The sequence below is a fragment of the Lissotriton vulgaris genome, chromosome 5 (genome assembly GCF_964263255.1).
Source record: "Lissotriton vulgaris chromosome 5, aLisVul1.2, whole genome shotgun sequence".
In the NCBI taxonomy this organism is placed as follows: Eukaryota; Metazoa; Chordata; class Amphibia; order Caudata; family Salamandridae; genus Lissotriton; species Lissotriton vulgaris.
The window spans coordinates 1,889,218,679-1,889,228,577 of NC_141693.1; the positions used below are offsets into that span (position 1 = coordinate 1,889,218,679).

The window sequence follows — 9,899 nt, forward strand, 5'->3', positions numbered from 1 at the left end:
GTCGGAGAACACAAATGGAAGAAGAAACAATTGAGAACTATATTACAGCGTTAAGGAAACTTGCGTCCTCATGTAAGTTTGGGGCAAGTCTTGATGAGCATATTAGAGATCAGTTCATGCTTGGGTGTTATATTGAAAAGGTGAGAGAGGAATTGTGGCAAAAGGATGAACCTTCTTTAGAGGAAGTTCTTACTATTGCTAAGAGGATAGAACATTCTATTAAGTGTGTAGAAGTCATCAAAAAGAATGGTGACAACAAAACTACGAAAGAGACTGTGAATGTTGTGAAATCTACTGCTAGAACAAGTGAAAATCAGCAAAAAGACTCTAGAAATGAAAATGTTTCGAACAAAATTCCTTATAAAAGAAAGGAAAACAGTTTGGATTTCTCTCAAGTAAAGTGTTACAGATGTGGTAAAATAGGGCATTTTGCCACTGATAGACAATGTCCAGGTTGGAAAGCTTATTGTAGTAAGTGCAAAAAGAAAGGACACTTCACCTCATGTTGTAAAGGGGGAAACTATAGAGGTAGAGTGAATGAAATATTTTATGATTTTGAAAATGATGATAATCTAGATGAACACCTAGATTGTGGGCAAATTTATATTCAAACTGTGAGTGCTGAGGAAGCAAAGAATTCCCCTTGTGATGAAATTTTGGTAGAAGGTTATCCTACCAAAGTTTTGTTCGATTCTGGGGCAAAGATTACTATTGTGGCAAAAGATTTCTTCTTGAGTAAGTTGGGACATAAACTTGAGCTCTCACGCCCCGATATAAGACCATTTGGTTATGCTGGTCAACCCATTAAACTACTTGGAGTTTTTGAAGGTATGATTAATTATAAGAATAGGTTGGCCAAAGCAAAAATTTATGTTTCTCAAAAAGGAGATAGCATAATAAGCTGGTTTGCTCTCAAGGATTTGGGTGTTATGCTTGATCCGAATTCGACACCCCCTATTCTCCTAAAAGAACCCTTTCCCTGCACACCTCAAATTGTTTCATTAGTTTCTCATGATTTCACTAGTGAACTGAAATCCAAATTCCCTAAAGTTTTTTTCGGAAAATTTAGGATGCCTTAATGACTATTGTCATCGTATCATCTTGAAGAAGGATGCTGTACCTGTCTGCTGCAAAGTGCGTAATGTACCTGTAGCGGTCAGAGAACAAGTTAAAGATGAACTTGATAAGCTGGTCAAGGGAGGCATTATAGAGACAGTAGAGGGAACGGAGTGGGTCGCCCCGATTGTCGCAGCCAAGAAATCGGACAACTCTCTCCGTCTCTGTGTTGATTTAAGAGAACTCAACAAGTGTGTGGTTACTGATCACTATCCTCTACCCAAGATTGCGGACATGCTTATGCTTCTTAAAGGTGCTAGAATTTTCAGCACCATTGATCTAAGGTCCGCGTACCATCAGATTAGATTGGAAGAGGATTCGAAAGACTTAACCTCTTTTGTGACACCATATGGCACTTTTAGGTTCGTTAGACTACCATTTGGTTTAGTGTCAGCCGCATCGGTTTTTCAGAGGGCATTAGAGAAAGTCTTAAAAGGTTTACATGGTGTTAGAGTCTATCAGGACGACATTCTTGTGTTTGGCATAGATAATCCTCAACATGATCTTAGGCTATTTGCTGTTCTAGGAAGGTTGTGTGATGCAGGTTTGACTGTTAAGATTGAGAAGTGTAAATTTAGAAAAACTTCCATTGATTATCTAGGTCACACCATTACAGAAGGAGGTATTTTGCCTAAGGAAAATCTTATCTCTACAATTTCTAAGATGTCTCCCCCGCAGAACAAGGAAGAGTTGATGAGTTTTTTGGGACTTGCTGAGTATTATAACAAATTTGTGAAAGACTTTGCCTCTTTGTGTACCAATATGAGGTATTTGTTGAGGAAGGGTGTAGACTTCATTTGGGGGGAGAAATGTCAGCGTGAGTTTGAGGTCATCAAGGAGAGGCTAGCTTCTGCTCCGAAATTGAGCAGTTTTGATCCTTCTGAGAAATCTATTTTGATTACTGATGCAAGCCTGAAAGGTTTAGGTGCGGTGCTTGTACAGAAATTTGAAGGTATTGAGAGGGTCATTCTTTTCTTGTCAAGGAGTTTGAAGGGAGCTGAAACTCGATACTCAGTGATTGAGCGTGAAGCTCTTGCTGTTTACTGGTCAGTCAAGAAGCTTAAAAACTTATTGTGGGGAACCAATTTTGAGGTCAGGACAGATCACAAGCCGCTTTGTGAAATTTTAAAGAAAAAAGGTATAGATGCGGTGTCTGGTAGAATCACAAAATGGGTTGTTGGTTTACAGGATTATGATTTTAGTGTAAAGTATCTACCTGGAGTAGAAAACAAAGTAGCTGATGCTTTGTCTCGCCTTGTTCCCAGTTCTGAGGTTGAGGATGAGGAAGATTGTGATGTTGATGATGAGATGGTTTGTGTTGTAGAAGAGGCTGTCGTTGATAAAGAGAGGTGGTTGAAGATGGTTCAGGAAGATTCGACTCTGGTTGAGGTACTTAAACTCCTAATGACAGGATGGAAGATTAAACCTAAGTGTAATGAAGGTCTTGAGAAATTTTGGCATGTCAAGGATCAGCTTTCTGAACAAAATGGTTTACTTTTCAGAGGAACTAGATTGGTTCCACCCTTAGCTCTTCGGGATGAGCTTATGTCTTTAGCACATATCGGTCATTTAGGAATCTCTAAGACTAAGGAGATTTTAAGGAGCTCATATTGGTGGCCAAATATGGATTTGGAAGTAGAGCGCAAAGTTAGGGATTGCATTGACTGTGCTCTTAGTGAGAAGGTAGTAAAACCTAAAGTCCAACCCATGGTGATTAGAGACAGACCGGATGCGCCCTGGAAAGAAGTGGGTTTGGATATTTTGGGGCCTATTACTTCAGCAGGTTGTGAGTGGTATGTTCTTGTTCTGGTTGATTTCTTTTCTAGATGGCCAGAAATTGCCATAACTCGTGGTATCGAGACTAGGCATGTAGTGGATTTTTTAACTAAACTTTTTGCTAGAGAGGGCATCCCTAACGCCATCCTCACAGATAATGGTCCCCAATTAGTCTCTAAAGAGATGGAGAATTTTCTGTTAGGGCAAGGAGTTAAACACAAAAGGTCTTCCCTTTACCACCCAGAAACCAATGGTATGGTTGAGAGATTTAACCGTGTCCTTAAAGAGACTATTAGAATGGCTAAGTCTGCTGGTACAGATTGGAGAACAGATGTCTTTAAGAAGGTTAAGGTTTACAGGTTATCTCCCCATGCCGTTACTGGAAAGACTCCTTTTGAACTTTTTAGATCACGCACTCCTAATACCCTTGTGGTACCGGCATGGGTCAATGACTTGCAACCACCTCCTCGTGATGACTCTGATGAGTGGATGTTGCGTGAACTTTCTAGAATTGAGTCTAGAAAAAGGATGTTTGATAAGAGACATTCTGTTAAGGTCACACCTGTTAAAGTGGGAGATTGGGTACTTATTAAGAATCCCTGCAAAAACAATAAGGCTCTTTCTGCTACCTTTAAGAAGCCTATTCGTGTCATCAAAGTTTTCAAGAACGCCATCAAAACTGCTGATCATCGTGTTTGGAATTTGAACAGGGTGGTGGTGGTTAGAAATGATCTTGTGGAAGCTTCTTGCAGTCGTCATTCTCAAACTCCTAGAGTTGAGTCCTCCTCACTTCTTCGCAAGTCTGCAAGGGTTTCTCATTCTCCTAAATATTTAAAAGACTACGTCACTGTGTGATTATTGTTTTAGCTTTGTTTTGTTTTCTCTTATAATTGTCTTGTTGTTATTAGAAGGGAGATGTGTGGAATCCTGGTCCTGTGTGTCTGTGCCTCATGACATAGCTGCGCTGATGTCATGAGACACTGGATTCTCAGATGGAATGTTATCCTTTGACCACTAAGCAGTTGCTATCTTACTTTATTGCTGGCTGGATGTTCACCTGTGGATGGGATCTTTTCTTGGAATAAACCTCTACTTTTTACCTACAAGTTGTGGATCCTTATTTTACAAAGTCTGCAATCGGTTAAAAACAGAGTGTCCACGACCGGACCTGCCAGACAGCGTGGCAGAAACTCCGGAGATCGATGCCAGCATGCTCACCTTCCTGAAGAAATTCTCCAAGGACCCCAAACGTGGGTTGGACCGTGCTTGGCGGGGCTGCCAAGATAAAATGCTCGACGTTGTGGGTCCCCTAGCGAAGATACTAGAGATGGCTTTGGCAGCCAAGGAAGGGGCAAAACCAGTTGATCCGGACATTTTGGCGGGCTGGACCCAGCGCGCTATCTGCCTCATTGGCAACGCAAACTGTGTGATCTCCTCTGAGAGACGCAAGTCCTTGCTCCTTAGAATGGACAGTAACGTGGCAGAGTTAGCAGAAGCAGAGCCAGGTCCTCTGGCTGGTGGTCACTTGTTCGGTGACCGGTTCGTCAAGGATGTATCGAAATATGTCGGGACATTCACCGCACTGGACAAGGCGCAGAGCGGTATCAAAAGAGCACTTACCCAGGGTGTTTTCAACAGGGCCGGGCGAGGCGGGGGCCGCTCGTCAGGCCGGGGCTTTTAACAAGGCTCTCAGTGAGGCGACTATGGTCGCGGAAGAGGAGAGTGGGACTCCACACGGGGTGGTACCTTTTACCCAACCTGCAGAGGCTCCAACAGGGGCCGTTTCCAATTGGGAAACAACAAGTCCCAGCAAAAGACAGGTGAGTGTAACAGATCTCTCTCTTCTTCCTCTGGGGGGGTCGCACACGACATTGCCTTACACAATGGCAGGCCCTGACTCAGGATGCGTGGGTTTTGCAGACTGTCCAGGGGTTTCAGTTGGAATTTTATTCTCATCCGACACAAGTGTCTCCTCCCCCAGCTCTCCATTTTTCCCAACAAGATCACAGTTTCATAGACAAAGAAATTGCAGACTTGCTGCAGAAGCACGCGATTGTACAATGCCAAGGCGGACCTCGCGGGTTCTGCAGCAACGTCTTTATTGTTCAGAAGAAAGGAGGTGGCAACAGGTTAGTGCTCAACCTCAAGGATTTCAATCAGTACCTTACTTACAACCATTTCAAGATGGAAGGTATTCATCTATTAGCGGATTTGTTACAGGACGGAGATTGGTTAGTCCGTCTGGATCTCAAGGACGCGTAGCTGTCCATACCAATTTTTCCTCCACACCGCAGATTCCTGCAGTTTCTTTGGAACGGCCTGTGTTACGAATATTTGGCTCTTCCTTTCGGGCTCTCCTCAGGTCCCTGGTGCTTCACCAAGGTGATGAAGCCAGTGGTGGCTCACCTCAGGGAGAGGGGGCTCAGGCTTATAATTTATCTAGACAACATACTGATCATGGCGCAGAGCCAGTCCACGCTCGAGCAGCATTTAGACATGACAATGTTGCTGCTTCAGAGCTTAGGTTTTGTTATCAATCAGAAGAAGTCGGTGGTGGTACCAACTCAGGTGATAGACTTCCTAGGGTTCACAATAGATTCCCTGGCAGCACAACTGTCTTCCTCAGGCAAAATTGAGGGACTTGAAGAAGGAAATTCTCAAGTTGCTGGACAACCAGACGGTTACGCTCAGGGCGATTGCCAGAGTGGTGGGGATATTGGCTTCATCCATTCAAGCAATATTCCTGGGTCCCCTTCATTACAGCACTTCAACGCCTGAAGATCAAGCATCTTCAGAGAGGTCTATCGTACACGGACTCCATTCCACTGTCGGAGGAGGTCCAAACCAAGTTGCAGTGGTGGCTCGGTCATGTAGAGGCCTGGAACGGCAGGGCGATCTTCGGATCACTGCCAGAGGTGGTAATCGAGTCAGACGCCAGCGGATTGGGCTGAGGCGCGCGCTGCGGAGTTATCTCCACAGGAGGCAGGTGGTCAACGCAAGAACTATCACTACACATAAATTGCTTTGAGCTGCTCGCGGGATCATTCGCGATTCGCACGTTATCCCCGAGGCAGACATCTTGTTGTATCCTACTGCGATTGGACAATGTGTCCGCAGTGAGGTATATCAACAAGTTGGCCGGCATGAGGTCATCACTTCTTGTTCAAATGGCCAAGGACTTTTGGAATTATTGCCTCGAATCAGATCTCGGTGGTAGCGGAGTACATTCCAGGGCAGTACAACCAAGTGGCTGACTGGAATTCCAGGCATCTCCAGAGATTACAGCGACTGGAAACTGCTTCCTCAGGTGTTTCAGTGGTTACAGACAATTTGGGGTCCGTTTCAGACGGATCTATTCGCCTCCAGGCTGACCTGTCAGATTTCCAGGTTCTTCAGCTGGAGACCAGATCCGATAGTGATTGCAACCGATGCCTTTCTCCTGGATTGCTCCAGGATTGGTCGCAGGGACTTCAGTATGCCTTTCCCCCGTTCTTATTAATCCCCAGGGTAATGACACAGGTGATCAGACAACAGGCGGAAGTGGTCATGGTGACACCGTGGTGGACGTCACAAGCTTGGTTCCCCAAGTTGTTGCAGTGGAGCTGCAATCGCCCCCGGTTACTGCCGGACTCGGAGTGGCTGTTGCAGGGCCCTCGTCAGGAGCAGCACCCATTGCTATTAGAGGGCAGGCTAACGCTGATGGCATGGAGGCTTTCAGGGAACAGTGGCAACTGCCAGGAGTTTCGAGCCAGACTTCCGAATTTATCAAGCAAGCATGGGCACCATCCACCAGGAAGCGCTATTCCGCGGCCTGGAAAAACTGGATGGATTGGTGCGTGGGAAGACAAGTGGATCCCGTGGGGGCAGAATTATCCCACGTGTTAAACTTTTTGGCGGATAAGGCAGCTGGTGGCCTGGCTTATCGCTCGGTAAACCATTTCCGTTCAGCCATTTCTGCGGGGCATGCCCAGATAGACAGGAAACCGGTAGGCATGCACCCGATGGTTTGTAAACTACTGAAGGGGATAAGGGTAGCTAATCCCCCCTAAACCCAAATATAAGGGTTTGTGGGACGTTTCGCTAGTCATCTCTTTGTTCAACAGATGGCCTGATAATGCACTCTTGTCTAGGAAGCAATTATCAGCAAAATTGGCCATGTTACTTTGCCTATCAGCATGCAGACGGTCTTCGGACGTGAAAGCACTCGACATTACAGGTAGTAAAAGAAACCCCTTCCGGGGTAAACACTCTATTACAGGTCGTACCAAAACAATGTCACGACACATTGATTATAATGCATTTCCTGATAATGAAAAAGTATGTGTAGTCAAATGTTTAAGAGCATATGAGGAATGTACAAAGGCCTTGAGGCCTCAAGGTTGTTCACAATTATTGATTGCTTTGCAAAAACCATTTAAACCTGTGGCAGCTGCCACAGTTGCCAGATGGCTTCGCTTCATAATGAAGGAAGCAGGTATTGATACGCAGATCTTTGGTGCTCATTCAGTGAGAGGCGTTATGGCGTCAAAGTCTTATAGTTTGGGATCTAGTATCCAAGAGATTATGCGATGTGCAGATTGGTCTTCTGAATCAACTTTTAAGACGTTTTATTATAAGCCGGTGGGAGATATTACTTCTGTGGTTTTTAATGAGCGTTAAACTAGCATAATCTGAAGCCTCCGGTCCTGTAATAGAATCAAAAATTTGCTAGCATTCGCACCAAGAATTTTCTATTCTATTAAGGACACGGAGGCGAGGATTATCCCACCCGGCTTAATTTACAGTAAATAAGCTTGCCCACCCAGTTATGCAGTGATTACGGTGGTGTTGTTTCCTTTCTTTCAGGATCAGATAAGAAGTCTGATTGATCGACGACGGACGACAGGATGTTTGGCCTGAAACCTTGTTTATTTCATGTTGGAGGAGTTATTCATTATTCAAGTTATTGTTGGACTTGGTTCGCCTCAAAGAAAGAGGATGATGGGAGCATGCAAGGGGTTATTATGGACTATGGGGACGTGCCTATACTCATGTGTACTCATGGGAAATGTAGTTTGTTTTACTGTTATTTATGAAAATATACATTTTCATTGCCTGCTGTGTTTATTGCAGTTAAGATTGAGAAGCATAATCCTCGCCTCCGTGTCCTTAATAGAATTGAAAATTCTTGGCGCGAATGCTAGCAAATTTTTGATTGTCAGTCGGCATTGTAGGAAGAGCAAAGTGAAAGCGTCATGAGTCACGTGACTGACGTGACTGCTGCAAACTAGTCAGTGAGTGTTTTATCGCTAGTATCAGCAAACAACATAGCGGTGACACAGAGTGCAGACTGTGTATTATTTTAATTAAACAGATTTGGCATTACATGCTGTAAATGTAAAGGGGGCGGAGCCCCAACGCCTGTACTCGGAAACCGCCACTGTTCTAAATACCAACATTTAATTTGTGTTTTGTACATATGTACTAGCATTTTTGTGGTCCAAGGTTGCTTAACCCCTTCGCCGCGGGCTCGTCACGCTGCACAGTGGAGCTGTGCTCATGACGAGCTGAGCTCGTCATGACTCCGTCCACCCAATGGAACGCCCCGCACAGGAGAGGAATTATCCCCACGTGGGCGTTCCGCGGCAGTTATGACGAGCTCAGCTCGTCATGAGCACAGCTCTACTGTGATGCAGGACGAGCTGAGCTAGTCATGAGCGTCGAAGGAGTTAAACCCCCAGAAGCAGAGAAGGAATCGCATGCCTTGCATATTCTAGAATCAAAGTATATAAAAGCGCACTTGTAGGTATGAATGTCATTGAAGAATTAGAAGTGCATCTGGAAAATTAATGTACACTTACATTCCTCCTTGATTGTCTGTAAATATAGATGATTTTAAAGTTTTTAACTAGAAGCACTTTGTCTTTATAATAGAGCACTTTGTTGTATGTATAACTGAGTGATCACTTTCCTCTTTCCTTTCCTATTAGGAATGATTAACTATGAAACAGACGGCGACTCTGGATGTACTATGTAATTTTACATTGTTTGTCAGCAGTTTGTGAGAATTATTTAATTCACTACTAAAAATTGTATAAGAAAGATAGTCCAGCAATAACAAACACAGCATGTAAATGTGAATGACCACTAGAGTCTGTATTTTCTTTACTTTTTATAATATTTGTGTTTGTTTGTGAAACTACAGAGCACAATATTATAATTTCCTTGGGCATGATGATGATGACAAAAGTAATAGTTTTCATATGTAAATATGTGATGAATTTTCATGATAACATAATTTCAACTTTGGTACATAACTCCATTTATGATTGAGTTTTACAGTTAATGTTATTATTATTTGAATAATATGGAAGCCTTGGCATACCAAGTCCTGTTTCATATTCTATAGCCACCATGATTACGGATTACGCAATTGCAACAGAGCTATGTATGGCAACAATGTTTTCTCGAATAGTTATGTTTAGCAAACATCATTTCATACTACATCCAAAGAAAGATGTAGTAGATTTGTAAAAAAGGGAAAGTTGGAATGAGAGTGGGTGCATATATTGAATCAATTTTGCACACTGTATTGTATAATTCACGTTATGTACTTTTTGGACAACCTTCAGCCCGGAAGAGGTAACCCCTATGGGTGTGTTTGCCCTATGAAAGCACTTTACTCTAAACAGACAACTTGATCAAGACCCGCAAGGGTCGAAACGTGTCATGTCTTTCTGCCTGGAATAAAAACACTTTGTAGCACAAGTCCTCTGGTGTGGCGAACGTTTTTCCAGAGGGGTGAAGGGACAGAAAATTTTGCGGTATTAAAGATGACTAAAGAGCTATTGAATTCCTCAGAATTTTGCTTGCAAATAACTTTACCATTGTTCTCCTCAAGCCTTTTCAGACCTATAGCTTTTTCTACATTGGTGGGGAATGGAAGGTTTAGCTGTGACTTGGCAAAAGGGGTGAAAAGATAAAAATGGGGGGGGTCCCAAAACTCATTTATCCACCACTGTATTTGC

The 9,899-nt window shown here is 43.5% G+C and overlaps 1 protein-coding gene across 1 annotated transcript in view; it reads left to right on the forward strand.

Annotated features, from left to right (window-relative positions):
• Positions 1 to 9,638, forward strand: part of LOC147717633 (E3 ubiquitin-protein ligase TRIM39-like) — a 480,268-nt gene extending 470,630 nt beyond the window's left edge. Inside the window, exon 8 of the mRNA XM_086924427.1 lies at positions 8,862 to 9,638. The gene's annotated coding sequence lies outside the window, so the exon portion shown is untranslated. The remainder of the gene's footprint in view (positions 1 to 8,861) is intronic.
• Positions 9,639 to 9,899: the final 261 nt, after the last annotated feature.